The sequence below is a fragment of the Bubalus bubalis genome, chromosome 4, assembly GCF_019923935.1.
Source record: "Bubalus bubalis isolate 160015118507 breed Murrah chromosome 4, NDDB_SH_1, whole genome shotgun sequence".
In the NCBI taxonomy this organism is placed as follows: domain Eukaryota; kingdom Metazoa; phylum Chordata; class Mammalia; order Artiodactyla; family Bovidae; genus Bubalus; species Bubalus bubalis.
In genome coordinates this window covers 34752914-34769919 of record NC_059160.1, presented here as the reverse complement: position 1 = coordinate 34769919, position 17006 = coordinate 34752914, and the positions used below count along the sequence as shown (strand labels likewise).

Sequence of the window (17006 nt, the reverse complement as noted above, 5' to 3'; positions counted from 1 at the left end):
TTGACTAAGTTGTGACTAATGGAAACTATGAAAACAATGTACTAAGGATACATCGTCAATCTTCACTCCCTCTATAACTACAGCTGTTACGGAGTTTGTGCTTTGGTTGCCTAGAAGTGAAGGAAATGCTGCCGAATGTCTCATTAAATAATCTGGAGACCTCCAAGGTGTGTTATATCTCTTACAATCAAGAGAGCAAACCATGGAGAATGCATCCCAGCTGGCATGTGACGTGCCTGAACACCACAAGCACCCGCCACACTACATGAAAGCTGATTTTCGGGGAAAACACAAATCACACTCATTAAAGGCAGGATTCCAGAACAGTATTGGCTCTTGGTTCTTTAACTCCAGACTGAGAACAGTCTCATATTGAACATCCATCCTTAAGAACTGTTCATTAATGCTTTGTATTTAAAACATGGTAGGGGAATTCCTGATGGTCCAGTGGTTAGGACTCCAAGCTTTCACTGCCAAAGATGTGGGTTCAGTCCTGGTCAGGGAACTAAGATCCTTCAAGCTGCATGGAGCAGCTAGGGAAAAAAAAAATTATGTCATGCAGAAAACACATTTCAAAAAATAAATAAAGAAATAAATAAAACATGATGGGGAAATAAAACATGATGGACTTTAGAGTGGAAACTGTTTTTCTTCCTCCCTGGTCTGCCATCCAGTAAGTTCTCATTCTGTAGACTCCAGAATTTCTACCATTCATTGTACATTTTTCTGGGTTAGGTCCCAGATGGTGGAATACACTCCCCAAAGGTCTCCCCTCTTTCAGTTCCTCCTGTTTCAACCCACTCTATACATGGTTGGGAAAATGATATCCCATGTAACAGTATCACCTCACACCTTTCAGAAGGGCTATTATCAAAAAGACATCAATTAACAAGTGTGGGTGAGAATGTGGAGAAAGGGAACCCTCGTGAACCGATGATTGGAATGCAAATCAGTGCAAAGACTAGGGAAAAGATTATGGAGGCTCCTTAAAAAAATTAAAAAATAGAACTACAATATGATTCAGCAATTGTACTTCTGGATATTTATCTGAGAAAAATGAAAACACTAACTTGAAAAGATTTATGTACCCCTTATGACCAACCTAGATAGCATATTTAAAAGCAGAGACATTACTTTGCCAACAAAGGTCCATCTAGTCAAGGCTGTGGTTTTTCCAGTGGTCCTGTATGGATGTGAGAGTTGGACGGTGACGAAAGTTGAGTGCCGAAGAATTGATGCTTTTGAACTGTGGTGTTGAAGAAGACTCTTGAGAGTTCCTTGGACTGCGAGAAGATCCAACCACTCCAACCTAAAGGAGATCAGTCCTGGGTGTTCATTGGAAGGACTGATGTTGGAAGTTGAAACTCCAATACTTTGGCCACCTCATGAAAAGAGTTGACTCATTGGAAAAGACCTTAATGCTGGGAAGGATTGGGGGCAGGAGGAGAAGGGGATGACATAAGATGAGATGGCTGGATGGCATCACCGACTTGATGGACATAGGTTTGGGTAGACTCCGGGAGTTGGTGATGGACAGGGAGGCCTGGCGTGCTGCAGTTCATGGGGTCGCAAAGAATTGGACATGAGTGAGCGACTGAACTGAACTGAACTGAACTGATGTTCACCGCAGCACTCTTTATAATAGCCAAGACATGGAAGCAACCTAAATGTCCATCAGCAGAGTGAATAAAGAAATTGTAGTATGTACAGATACATATGCAATGGAATATTATTCAGCCAAAAGAAAAAAAAAATCTTTCCATTTGCAACAACATAGATGGACCTTGAAGGCATTATGCAATGTAAAATTGAGTCAGACAATGAAAGACATATACTGTATAACCTCACTCACATATATAGAATCTAAAAACAAACAAAGAAAGAAACAAAACCAAGCTCATAGATACGGAGAACAGATTGGTAGTTGCCAGAGATGGGCTGGCGGCTGGGCAAAATGGGTGAAGGGAGTCAAAAGGTACAGTTGTCCAGTTATAAAGTTAACTGTGGATATAATGTACAGCATGATGGCTGTGGCCAACAACACTGTGCTGCATAGTTGAAAGTTGCTAGGAGAGCAGATCTTGAAAGTTCTCATCACAAGAAAAAAAATTCTGTAACTATGTATGGTGACAGATGTTAAGAAGACTGGATGATCATTTCACACTATATGCAAATGTAGAATCATTATGTTGTACACTTGAAGCTAATGTGTTATCTGTCAATTATACCTCAATTTTAAAAATATGTAAGTATAAAATACATGTGCTCACACTTTAAAACCATCTTTGTCTATGGCAGAAGGTAGAGTGGCATGAGAAGTGCAATTCTTTACTGTTGAGCCTATTTTTATACAGTAGATGGGTGTATTATTGTAAAGTTATAACGTCTACTTACATTTTGTAAACTAATCATACTCAAGTGCACACAGTAAATTGCTACTTAAAAGCCATCTGTGGTAAAATTTTGCATTGTAGAAAGCCTGTATCTGTTTTGTAAATTGAGACTGTCATATATTGGACTTAGTTTAGCGGGAAAAATGTATACTGGCATCATTAGAGCAAAAGAGCTTCCATACCAATTTTTAAAAGCAGAGAAAAAAATTAACCAGGCTTTTTGAAGCAAGTTTTAGTTTACTTGAGAATTGCACCAAATCCAAGCATTGAAGCATTAATGGAAAACTGGTCTTCTCTATGTTACTCCAATAATCTGAGGGAAGGCTAAAAAGCTGGTGGACCTCTTAGGACAAAGGTGGAAGTGCTGCCCACTTAGGGTGGTCAGTTTGCCAAGAGGATTTAAGGGGCATTTGAGGTGAAACTACCACTTCTCAGCCAAACAGCAGGACTGAGTGAAGACCACATGGTCTATTTGTAGCAAGGTGAAAGTCCTGTGGTTCCTTTCATCTCTCTAAAATTAGAAATAATTCCAGTTTCACAGAGGCCAAATTTTCTCAAATATGAAGATTCAATATGAGTTGTCACCATAATGATTATAATCAACGGTGACGGCTTACTGTATGCCAACACAGGCCCTACGTGAATTACCTCATTTAGTCCTCATGAAAACTCTATTTATTAGCATTGCACAAGTGGAAAAACTGAGACACAGAAAGGTTAAGCAACTAGACCACGCTTGCAGAGCCACTGGATCTGGCTGGCAAAGTTACTCCAGAGTCTTACTTGCCTTCTGACTGCGTTATAAGGTCTCTCTATAAACTTGATAACTTTATGTTAAAAAAAAAAACAGCTATAATATATTCTGTTCATAAGTTTGCAAAATGCTCTAACTTACATATTTCCTTTTTACCTCTGTAGGGAAAGTAGCTGAGATTCCGAAATTAATGTGAGGTTTACTGGAGCCTGTTATACAGAGTGAAGTAAGTCAGGAAGAGAAAAACAAATATCATATATTAATGCATATATATGGAATCTAGAAAAATGGTACTGATGAACCTATTTGCAGGGAAAAAAATGGGGACCCAGATGTAGAGAACAGACTTCTAGACACAGTGAGGGAAGGGAGAGAGTGAGACATATGGAGAAAGTAGCATCGAAGTGTGTATTTTACTGTCGTGTGTAAAATAGATAGCTGGTAAGAAGTTGCTGTGTAACACAGGGAGCCCAGCCTGGCGCTCTGTGATGATCTAGAGGGATGTTCTTGCCTGGAGAATCCCAGGGACGGGGGAGCCTGGTGGGCTGCCTTCTATGGGGTCGCACAGAGTCAGATACGACTGAAGTGACTTAGCAGTAGCAGTAGAGGGGTGGGTTGGGGGAAAGGGGGAGAGGAAGAAGAGGGAGGGGATCTACCTATAATTATGACTGATTTGTGTGGTTGAACAGCAGAAACCAACACAATATTGTAAAGCAATTTTCCTCCAGTTAAAAATAAATTAAAAAAAAAAAGAAATTAATGTGAGGTTTAGAGATATTAGGTGATTTGCCCAAGGTTACAGATCTCCTAGATAAGGGAGCTAGAGGTTGAAACAAAATCCTATAATGAACTTGGAACTTTTGATTTATTGAGATTCAGAAAAAGTTCCAAGGGACATTTCTATTCAGAAATGTGTGGAAGTTAGGAGACATAGGCAAAATATCTTGTAAACAGATAAAGGTTTACAAGGTTCAATATATCTATGACAGGGAGCTTTAACAAACAGCCTCTTTAAAATCTTTGATTCTTTAATGCCTAACACAATTGAGTTTACTTAGCTATCTGTTTTCTTCTTTTTCTCCTTCTCTCCTTATATGCACGTTTGTGTAAAACAGATCAGCTTATTTGTCCATTTTTTTTTGATTGTCACAGTAAGTTTCGTTAACATCCATTATATCATTTTTTAAATTGAAACAAAAACCTGGTGGATTTATACATTCAACCAGTTTATTCAGAAAATATTTTTTGAGGTTCACATAGTTGCCTGGTGGTGCACTAAGCACTGGAAATCCAAGAGAGAACGAAGTCACTGCCCAGATGAGAGAAAACTGTGGTGAAGTGTTGTAACAGTTCTAATAAATGTAGGTTAAACGAGCATCTCCTAACTGGGGGTCCAGGAAGACGTTCCAAAACACCACCAAAGATGATTAACTTTCAGATGCTCAGCCTTTATTTATTTAAGTCTTTCCCAAGTTCTGCCTGCTGGAAAACATCTGAGAAGCAAGCAGCTTGTTAGTTCTTCTTTCCACCTCCCTTCTTACAACAGCCCTTCTCCCATGCTACAAAAGAAAAGCTTTTCTTTCATTCACTCCAAATCACCCAGCAGACCACAAGAGCACGAAGCAATGGACAGTTCAGATGATTGTGTCAATAAAGCCATTTAACCTTAAGTCACCATAAACGCACTGCAGGGCTTCACTTCTTTGTCTTATTGCTGTTTTTTACCCTGAATGGAGAATGGCATTAGAAGCAGGAAGTTTTGGAACTTACCTGGCAGTTCAATGGTTAAGACTTTGCACGGTCAATGCAAGGGACGTGGGTTCGATTCCTGGTTGGGGAACTAGGTTCCTGTTGCATGTCGGAAACAAAAAAAGGGAGCAGGAAGTTTTGGTGTGTGTAGTGAAAGTCTGAATTTGGACCATGTTTAAGATCGAGGCAGCAGAAGCAATGACAACTTTTGTTGAAAGGCCTTGCCTCTTCCATTCCCTGACTCTGTTTAATGAATCATCTGGGCTGGCGAGGAACATTGAAGAAAGCAGGCCATTGTTTTTCCAGGCGACAGACACACATGTCTGTCTTTTAATCTCTCCACATTAAAATTAGAGGATTTGAGGTTTATAAAAAGCCTGCTGTAAATGACAGATATCCAAGGCATGCCCTTGGCTTTTTCACCTTGAGAAAGCTTGACAGCCTCACATTCCACTTGTTGGCATTTCTCTTGCATACTCTGAATGATCTCAAAGAGTAGGCGGTGATAAGTTCCCTGTTCACAGTTCTGATAGGGAAAGGCACTTCTTAGAGTAAAAGAGACTTATCTGAAAGAAGCTAGTATTTTGTATTTTCTTGAACATATGTTACATTCACAGGAAAAGCACTTTCATTAACTTTTCCCAAGCATTCACTGTACTCCAAAATACCTAATTTTCCTTTGCTGTGTATCTTTTGCTTAGGTCGATCATCAACCACTTCTCATTTTTTCCTATTTACCTATGTATTTATTAAAAGTAGTTTATCTTAATGGGAGTATGTTGTGGATTCTACTGTAATTAGTACTTAACAATCATGACTAAAACTTAATACATCTACCTTGGTCATGGTCCAAGCAAGGCCTTTTCTTTCTGCTGTTAATTTCCTCAAAGCAGATTAATTTGTGCTCTTAAAAAAGGGAGCAGCTGCTTTTGGTGGAAAACAAAATGTTCTCTGAAACAATCCAGGATATAATACTTTGGATTTTAAAAAGCAAACCTCATTTATTTAGGATTAATTTCTCCCTCTCAGAAGTTGATATGTGGTTCTATTTCTGTAAAATGCAAAATTATAAGCGTAATTGTTTCCAAACATGAAATGAAATTTCTAATCTTTCTGCCTGGAGTCTTTAGGTATCTGTTTCTCTGTCCACCTGTCACTCCTTAGAGTATGTCGAGGTGACCCTAGTGTAGAGACTTGCCATGCTAGGGGTTTCTTCTGTGTATCAAGGAAAGTGAGAAGAGCCAGTGAGAGTGAGGGGAAGGGCAGGAAGGGCGAGAAAGCAAGAACTTCAGGACATGCAGAATCCACTGAGGGGTCTGCACTCTGTCTGCAAGCCCAGTGATGTTAAAGTGGGTGTGCACACCCAGAATGTGAACAGAGACTACTGGGGTGTCAGAAGCATTGATTATGTTTTCTCTAACATCTAGGAAAAAGTGAAATTGTACTAATATTTAATTCACATGGACTGACATGGGCACCCTCTACTCAGTCCATCAGATGCTCATACTGTCACCATCTGAGCAGTGAGTGTCCTGAGGGGAGGGGGGGAGTCTCCTGTGTAGCCTCAAGGATTCACCCTCTTTCAGCAGAGTGGGTTGTGACTGGCAATTTATATGATCTAGGTTAAGGGGCTTTGCTGTGTGGATCATAACAAACTGTGGAAAATTCTTAAAGAAATGGGAATGCCAGACCACCCTACCTGCCTCCTGAGGAATCTGTATGCAGGTCAAGAAGCAACAGTTAGAAGTGGACATGGACAAAGGATTGGTTCCAAATTGGGAAAGGAGAACATCAAGGCTATTTTGTTGTCACTCTGCTTATTTAACTTAAATGCAGAGTACATCATGCGAAATGCTGGGCGGGATGAAGCACAAACTGGAATCAAGATTGCCAGAAGAAATATCAATAACCTCAGATATGCAGATGACACCACCCTTATGGCAGAAAGTGAAGAGGAACTGAAGAGCCTCTTGATGAAGGTGAAAGAGGAGAGTGAAAAAGGTGGCTTAAAACTCAACATTCAAAAAGCAAAGACCATGGCATCTGGTCCCATCACTCCATGGCAAATAAATGGGGAAACAGTGGAAACGGTGGCTGACTTTATTTTCTTGGGCTCCAAAACACTGCAGAAGGTGACTGCAGACATGAAATTAAAAGATGCTTGCTCCTTGGAAGAAAAACTATGACCAACCTAGACAGCATATTAAATAGCAGAGACATTACTTTGCCAACAAAGGTCCATCTAGTCAAATCTTTGGTTTTTCCAGTAGTCATGTATGGATGTAAGAGTTGGACCATAAAGAAAGCTGAGCACCTAAGAATTAATGCTTTTTAACTGTGGTGTTGGAGAAGACTCTTGAGAGTCCCTTGGACTGCAAGGAGATCCAACCCATCAATCCTAAAGGAAATCAGTCCTGAATGTTCATTGGAAGGACTGATGCTGAAGCTGAAGCTCCAGTACTTTGGCCACCTGATGTGAAGAACTGACTCATTGGAAAAGACCCTGATGCTGGGAAGGATTGAAAGCAGGAGGAGAAGGGGATGACAGAGAATAAGATGGTTGGATGGCATCACCGACTAGATGGACATGAGTTTGGGCAAGCTCCAGGAGTTGGTGATGGACAGGGAGGCCTGGTGTGCTTCAGTCTACGGGGTTGCAAAGAGTCGGACACAACTGAGCAACTGAACTGACCTGAACTGAAGGGGCTTTGCAGACAGATTATGTCAGCCAGTGTTCATTGATGATCCTTGAGAAAGGGACAACTAGCTTGAAAGATTTCTGCAAACAGAAGAAAACAAACACAAACAAAAATAAATTCTGGAGAGGATGTGGAGAGAAGGGAACCCTCCCACACTGTTGATGGGAATGTATGGAGCTTCCATAAGATACTGAAAATAGATTTACATTTGATCCAGCAACCTCATTCCTACATATATCCAAAAGAGATTTAAAAAAAATAATAATTTGAAAAGATGTATGCACCCCAGTATTTATAACAGCACTATTTACAATAGCTAAGACATGGAAACAACTCAAGTGCCCATCAACAGACAATTGATTTAAAAAGATGTGGAGATATATATAATGGAATATTTTATATATATATATATATATATAAATGGAATATTACTCAGTCATAGAAAGAACAAAAGCTTGTCATGTGCAGCAACATGGATGAATCTAGAGATTTTCTTACTAAATGAAGTAAGTCAGACAGAGAAAGACAAAGATTATATAATATCACTTATATATGGAATCTAAAAAATAATACAAATCAACCTATTTACAAAACAGAAACTGACTCACAGACATAGAAATCAAACTTATGGCTACCACAGGGGAAAAGGAAGGGGGAGGGATAAATTAGGATTACAGGATTAACAGATACACCCTACCATATATAAAATAAACAACAAAGATTAAAAAAAAAAAAGATTTACTATACAACATAGAAACTATATTCAATATCTTGAAATAATTTATAATGGAAAAGAAAGAATCTGAGACTGTATACCTGAAGCTAACACAATATTTTAATAAATCAACTCAGATGGTAAAAAATCTACCTGCAATGAGGGAGACTCAGTTTTGATCCCTGGGTCAGGAAAATGCCCTGGAGTAGGAAATGGCAACCCATTTCAGTATGCTTGTCTGGAGAGTTCCGTGGACAGAGGAGCCTGGAGGGCCACAGTCCATCGGGTCACAAAGAGTCAGACATGACTGAGTGACTAACACTAACTACCATAGTTAAATTTAAAAAAAATAATAAAGTATTAGTGATATAAAAATAAGGAAATAGCAAAATCAAAATAGCATGATTTTTCCAATTCGTATTACAACTTTTCCATTATCCATATTCCAACATAGAAATTTTGATGATTTAGTCAGAATTAACAAACAGTGGAGCACAAAATTGTGGTATCATCAAGAAGACTATTTGAAAGGGAATTGTATCAACTGTCATTATTGATTACTTAGCCCTTCTGTATATTTGGCCTTTAACCAAGGATAGTATAAGAAAACAACCATAGTTCAGAATATATTTTAAAATGCTAATTATTTCATGTTTATCTCATTTTTTATCCCTATTTTTGTGTATGACATTATGTATTGTTATTTTCATAAATAACTATATAAATATATTTTAGGCTTGCATGCTGTTTTGGTTAACACTGCTGTATAACCAATTACCCCACAACTCTGTGGCTTAAAATGTTTTACCACAGTCTGTAGATTATCTTGGAGAAGGCAATGGCACCCCACTCCAGTACTCTTGCCTGGAAAATCCCATGGGCGGAGGAGCCTGGTAGGCTGCAGTCCATGGGGTCGCTAAGAGTCGGACACGACTGAGCGACTTCACTTTCACGCATTGGAAAAGGAAACAGCAACCCACTCCAGTGTTCTTGCCTGGAGAATCCAAGGGACGGGGGAGCCTGGTGGGCTACCGTCTATGGGGTCGCACAGAGTCGGACACGACTGAAGTGACTTAGCAGCAGTAGTAGATTATCTGGGCTCAGTAGAGTAAGGCTTTTTTTTTTTTTTTTAACTTTTTATTTTATATTGGAGTATAATTGATTAACAATATATTCATTTCAGATGTACAACAAAGTGATTCACTTATGCATATACATGTATCTATTCTTCTTCAAATTCTTTTCTCATTTAGGTTGTTACATAATATTGAGTAGAGTTCCCTGTGCTATACAATCCATCCTTGTTGGTTATCCATTTTAAATATAGCAGTGTGTACCTGTCAATCTCAAACTAACTATGCTTCCCCTCTACCCTTCCCCCCTAGTAAGCATAAGTTTGTTCTCTAAGTCTGTAACAGCAGAGTAGTTTGCAAAGGGCGAGTGCAGCAGCCTCAAAATGTAGTGTGGTTAGCTTTTATGGGTTGGGTAATTTCATAGGCTAATAAGTGGGAGGATTATTCCAATGATTTTGGGGAAGGGATGGAGATTTCCAGGAATTGGGCCACCACCCACTTTCTGGTCTTTGGACATGCCTTGAAGCTGTCATGTCACCTCTGGGTGTGTCATTTAGCTTGCTGGTTGAGGATCAAGTCAAGCTGACTTGTCTGCCATCTTGGATCCATTTGATTCTAAACAGTTTATGTTGTGTCCTTGAGCTATGTCATTCTTTCAAAAGTTGGACCCTGCCCTCTTCCCTGCTGTTTCATCCCTCCCTCAGAGATTTTACTCCCATATTCTTATGGGAACCTGAAGGATGATGGTCCATCTTCTGTAGTTGCTTCAAGAAGAGCAGAGTAGTTTTAACCTGAGGTTTCTCATGTGGTTTCGGTCATCTGAATGCTCAACAAGGCTGGATGCTCAAGATGACAACTCCCACAGCTGACAGCTGATGCTGGATGCTGGCTGGGAGCTCATCTGGAACTGTTGATTAGTGAGCCTATATGCAGCTTCTCCCTTATTTGGGCTTCTTACAGCATGGTGGCGGGGTACCAGGTGCGGGAGTCCCAAGCACCTTCCAAGAGGAAGATGCAGAAGATTCCAGGCCAGTTACACTACATGCCTAAAACAGGAGCAGCATCATTTGTATTTCTGTCCTATTCTATTGGTTAAAAACACTCACAAATTCAAAAGGGTAAGGGGAAAACTCCACTGCTTGATGGGGTTGAGCAGAAGAGCATATGCATGGGAGAAAATGTAGTGGCTAATATTTGGAAAACACAGCCTACCACACATGCTGCAATTTTTACCGATGGGTTTACGGTCATAAAACCTGGAGCCACTGGAACAAGACAGAATTGTAGGTGAGATCACAACCTTGTGGACAAATTGACTTAACTAACAGCTGTTTCATCCTGGGAAATTTAAGTAATGTCTCTGAATCACTGAAAATCCAGAAAGTAGAACCTGTGGTGGTGTGTTGGGGGAGAGGGGTGAAGGGGGCTGTTTGGAATACTAGCTGAGAAAATGTATACCCAAAGTGTTCCAGAACCACATTTGGGTCCACTGGCCCATGTATGATAAAGTCAGTCTACTGACACCAGCTTGTGGTGAAGGAAAGTTCAATGTTTATTGCAGGGCACCAGCTAGGCAAGGAGTCCAGGACAGCTAGTGCTCAAAGCACCCAAGTTCCCTGGTGGGTTTCAGCAAAACATTTTTAAAGTCCAGGTGAGGGAGGGATGTTCAAGGCTATGTGATCAGCTGGTGCACAGTAATGATGGATTGATAGTGAAGTAATAGTAATAGGGGTTCACAGCATCAATCTTTAGGAACCGATAGGTCTGGGGACTACATGGTTATGATTGTCAATTATTAACTTCTCCCATTTGGTGGTGGTTTTAGCCTCTGTAAAACAACTTGACATATGTGTTAGATACGATGATCTAGGTACTTCAGAGAGGAGCTAAAGCAGAGAATATGGGGGAGGGGTCTCTCACCGGAAGGCCCCAGCAGGTCTTCATTGGGTTACAAAGTACCCAGAACATTGTAACTGGCTCAACTTGTAGCAGATATCATTATGGTTTTGAATTGGGGCGTGACTGGTTTAGAAAAAGCTTTTCAGAGCAAGCACTTTGATGACAGCATGGTGGATGTAGGAAAGCAGGGAGGAGATGGGAGGTCAAGAAAGGAGCGGGTGGGGGGATCTCTTGTGAGACTGTGGCCAGAAGAGAGGGGCAGTGATGGAGAGAAGCTGGGGGAGAAGAATGATATGCAACCCAATGAAGAGCAGCCTCCACTTGCTGAAAATGGAGAACAGTGCGTGCACAGCAATGAAGACCCAGTGTTCCTAAAAATAAATTTAAAACGAAAAAGGATAGCTTTTTAAAACATAGCTTTTTTCAAACTCGAAAGAGGTTAGTCATTTGTTCAAGATCATAGAGTTGATAAGTGATAAAGCCAGGATACCAGCCCTCAGCTGTGATCAAACGTGTTACAATGCTCCCAAACTGCACTGAGACCAGAGCCACACATGGCTATTTAAATGAAATGCAAATGAATGAAAATTAAGCAAAATTAAAACTTCAATTCCTTAGGCACACTGACCACATTTCAACTATTCAATATCCACACATGACTTGGCACAGAGACAGAACGTTTCCATCATCACATTGGAAAGTGATCCAGTCCCTTAAGAGTCATAATACGTTGAAAGCCTATAGGATGGCTGGTTAAGAGAAGAGATGAAATAGTGGAAGAAAAGAGAGGAAAAGGAAGGAGAAAGATTTTGAACAGTTTTATGGAGAAAGAAGCCTAGATCTAGAGCCCTGTTACATTTGTAAACTTTAGTAGCTAAAATTTAAAAATATATTAAAGACATACTTTTAAAAAATTTGAGAGCTGCAATTCAACAGATAGTTAAGTCTCATTTGTGTGCCTGGCATTGGTTGAGGGGAGATTGCTAAGCAAACAAAATAGACACACGTTCCCATCCTTAAAAGTAGAGTAACTTTAATCAAATAATTAAAATAAAGCATGACAGTTATTTTGTAATGGAAAGAATTCTGTAGAAATAAATAGCAGAGGGGCCCATGTAGCCTAGACAGGGCTCAAGGATCTTTCCCCAAGGAAGTGCTATTAAGTAATCTGAGAAAGGAACTGTTTCAGGGAAGAGAGTGGGGTGTGAGAGGATGGTCACTTCGCGGGTCACATCTGAGTGCCTCAGACGGCTGCCAAGTCTGAGTTCTTGGCTTCACACAGGAAAGAACTCAAGAATGAGCCATAGTAAAGTGAAAGAAGGTTTATACAAGGAAGAAACACACTCTGTAGACAGAGTGTGGGCCATCTCAGAAGGCTAGAGTGGTGCCAGGGTATGGGGTTATCAGGTTTTATAGGGGTGGGTATTTTCATTTTCTTGGGCTCCAAAATCACTGTGCACAGTGACTGCAGCCTTGAAATTAAAAAGACACTTGCTCCTTGGAAGGTAAAGTATGGCAAAACTAGACAGCATATTAAAAAGCAGAGACATCACTTTGCTGACAAAGGTCTGTATAGTCAAAGCCATGGTTTTTCCAGTAGTCATGTACAGATGTGAGAGTTGGACCATAAAGAGGTCTGAGCACTGAAGAATTGATGCTTTTGAACTGTGGTGTTGAAGAAGACTCTTCCAAGGGACTCAAACCTGTCAATCCTAAAGGAAATCAGTCCTGAATATTCACTGGAAGGACTGATGCTGAAGCTCCAATGCTTTGGTCACCTGATGTGAAAAGCCAACTCATTGGTAAAGGACCCTGGTGCTGGGAAAGATTGAGGGCAGGAGGAGAAGCGGAACACAGAAGATGAGATGGTTGGATCACATTTTTGACCAAAGTCCAGGAGATAGTGAAGGACAGGGACTCCTGGTGTGTTGCAGTCTGTGGGGTCACAAAGAGTTGGACACGACTTAGCAACTGAACAACAATAAAAATTTCATAGGCTAATGAGTGGGAGGAGTAATTCCAGCTTTTTTTGGGAAGGGGTGAGGATTTTCAGGAATGGGACCACCATCCACTTTTGATGCTTACAATCATGGCACCTGTGGGTGTGTCATTTAGCATACTGATGTGTTACAATGACCCAGATAACCATGATGGTGTGATCACTCACCTCGAACTAGACATCCTGGAATGAGAAGTCAAGTGGGCCTTAGGAAGCATCACTACGAATAAAGCTAGTGGAGGTGATGGAATTCTAGTTGAGCTATTTCAAATCCTAAAAGATGATGCTGTGAAAGTGCTGCACTCAGTATGCCAGCAAATTTGGAAAACTCAGCAGTGGCCACAGGACTGGAAAATATCAGTTTTCATTCTAATCCCAAAGAAGGGCAATGCCAAAGAATGTTCAAACTACTGCACAATGGCACTCATCTCACATGCTAGCAAAGTAATGCTCAAAATTCTCCAAGCCAGGCTTCAACAGTATGTGAACTGTGAACTTCCAGATGTTTAAGCTGGATTTAGAAAAGCTAGAGGGACTAGAAATCAAATTGCCAACATCTGCTGGTGGTGGTGGTTTAGTTGCTAAGTCATGCCTGACTCTTGTGACCCCATGGACTGTAGCCTGCCAGGCTCCTCTGTCTATGGGATTCTCCAGGCAAGAATACTGGAGTGGATTGCCATTTCCTTCTCCAGGGGATCTTCCTGACCCTAGGAATCGAACCTGCATCTCCTGCACTGCAGGCAGATTCTTACCAACTGAGCTATGAGGGAAGCCCATCATCCGTTAGATCATTGAAAAAGCAAGAGAGTTCCAAAAAAAATCTACTTCTGCTTTATTGAGTATGCCAAAGTCTTTGACTGTGTGGATCTCAACAAACTATGGAAAATTCTTAAAGAGATGGGAATACCAGACTACCTTACTTGCCTCCTGAGAAATCTGTATGCAGGTCAAGAAGCAACAGTTAGAACTGGACATGGAACAGACTGTTTCCAAATAGTACATCAAGGCTGTATATTGTCACCCTGCTTATTTAACTTATATGCAGAGTACATCATGAGAAATGCAGGGCTGGATGAAGCACAAGCTAGAATCAAGATTGCCAGGAGAAATTTCAATAACCTCAGATATGCAGATGACACCAGTTATGGCAGAAAATGAAGAAGAACTAAAGAGCCTCTTGATGGAAGTGAAAGAGGAGAGTGAAAAAGTTGGCTTAAAACTCAACATAATGGCATCTGGTCCCATCACTTCATGGCAAATAGATGGGGAAACAATGGAAACAGTGAAAGACTTTATTTTGGGGGGCTCCAAAATCACTGCAGATTGTGACTGCAGCCATGTAATTAAAAGACACTTGCTCCTTGAAAGAAAAGTTATGACCAACCTAGACAGCATATTCAGAGAAGGCAATGGCAACCCACTCCGGTACTCTTGCCTGGAAAATCCCATGGACAGAGGAGCCTGGTAGGCTGCAAGTCCATGGGGTCGCTGAGAGTTGGACATGACTGAGCGACTTCACTTTCACTTTTCACTTTCATGCATTGGAGAAGGAAATGGCAACCCACTCCAGTGTTCTTGCCTAGAGAATCCCAGGGATGGGACAGCATGGTGGGCTGCTATCTACGGGGTCCCACTGAGTTGGACACAACTGAGGCGACTTAGCAGCAGCAGCAGACAGCATATTAAAAAGCAGAGACATTATTTTGCCAACAGATGTCTGTCTAGTCAAAGCTATGGTTTTTCCAGTAGTCTTGTATGGATGTGAGAGTTGGAGTATAAAGAAAGCTGAGCGCCAAAGAATTGATGCTTCTGAACTGTGATGTTGGAGAAGACTCTTGAGAGTCCCTTGGACTGCAAGGAGATCAAACCCATCAATCCTAAAGGAAATCAGTCCTGAATGTTCATTGGAAGGACTGATGTTGAAGCTGAAACTCCAATACTTTGGCCACCTGATATGAAGAACTGACTCATTTGAAAAGACCCTGATGCTGGGAAAGATTGAGGGCAGGAGAAGAAGGGGACGATAGAGGATGAGATGGTTGGATGACATCACTGACTCAATGGACATGAGTTTGAATAAACTCTGGGAGTTGGTGATGGACAGGGAAGCCTTGCGTGCTGCAGTCCATGGGGTCACAAAGAGTTGGACATGACTGAGTGAACTGAACTGAACTGAGAGACCCTTGGACATTTAGGGAATCAAGCCAGTCAATCTTAGGGAAATCAACCCTGAATACTCATTGGAAGGACTGATGTTGGAGCTGAAACTCCAGTATTTTGGTCATCTGATAAGGAACAGCTGACTCATTGGAAAAGTCCCTGATGTTGGGAAAGATTGAGGGCAGAAGGAAAAGTGGGCATTAGAGGATGAGATGGCTGGATCGCATCACCCATGCTATGGACACGAACTTGGGCAAATTTCAGGAGGTGGTGAGAGACAGAGAGGCCTGGTATGCTACAGTCCATGGGGTCACAAAGAGTCGGACATGACTAGGCAACTGAACAACAAACTCTCTAAGGCACTACCAAAGGCCACTACCTGGTTGGCTTTTTGCCTACCCTCCCAGTCTCACCAGTTGGATCACCCTCCTCGGATGTCTCCTCCAGCTCTCATCTTTTTTTTTTTTTTTTTTTTTGGGCTGTGCTGGATCTTCGTTGCTGCAAGGGCTTTTCTCTAGTTGCAGAGGCAACTCTTTAGTTGCTGTGCTTGAGTTTCTCACTGCGGTGGCTTCTTTGTGGTGGAACATGGGCTTTAAGGCGTGTGGGCTTCAGTAGAGGCAGCTTGAGGGCTCTAGAGCACAGGCTCAATAATTGTGGCGTGCAGGCTTAGTTCCTCTTAGTCATGTTGGATCTTCTCAGATCAGGGACTGAGTCAGTATCTATCTCCTGCATTGGCAGGAGAATTCTTTCCCACTGAGCCACCAGGGAAGCCCACCCTCTTTTGTAAGCTCCACATTCCTTTCCTTTTTAGAGATGTCCTTTCTGCCTGGAACTCACTTTCATCCCTGACGTTCTTCATCCTTTCTTCCTGTAGTGAATTTTTTAATCCACATCTTTCCTCAAGGATTCCTTGCCGGACTTTTCTAGGTCAGTTACATTTCATCATTAGAGGCTCTTAAGCCACATATGCATTTTCACATTTGCAGGGATTAATTAACACTTTTAAACACAAGTAACATTTTCCTATTTGACTGGAGACAATGCTATATAACAGGATGGAGGTGTGCTCACCGTGCATATCCAGCACTTAGCCCAGTGCAGGCACAAATGTTACACACTTAATGAATATTTTAGACTTTTGATTGTAAGCACATTACTGCTCACAAGAGAGGCAGACTGAAAAAAAATAGTATTTAGGAGTCATCAGCATATAGGTGGAGCCATAAAAATGCTCATGAAGCAAAACCATTGGGTTGAGCAAAATGAAGGCTATTAGGAACCTTGCTTAGGTGGAATAACTGAACAGAAGTCAAATTATAGTCACTTGAAAGGGAAGGAAGTAGCAGCAGTTAACAAAGATGGTGCTTTCCCACCAGAGAGAGTCTGGCTCTGAAGGGGAGGAAAGAGGAAAGGTCAGGGGGACCCTGTAGTAATTTTTTAATAACATCATTCATGTATGATACAGGCTTTCTTGGCTGAATAGGGAGGGTTTACAGGTCACTTAATGGTCACTTACAGGTCATTCCTTAAAATGGCAAGGAAATCGGAGCTGTTTAGTATCTACC

At 41.2% G+C, this 17006-nt stretch overlaps 1 protein-coding gene across 1 annotated transcript in view; it reads left to right on the top strand.

Annotated features, from left to right (window-relative positions):
• BCAT1 (branched chain amino acid transaminase 1) overlaps window positions 1–17006 on the top strand; it is a 116893-nt gene that overhangs the window by 20838 nt on the left and 79049 nt on the right. The window lies entirely within an intron of this gene.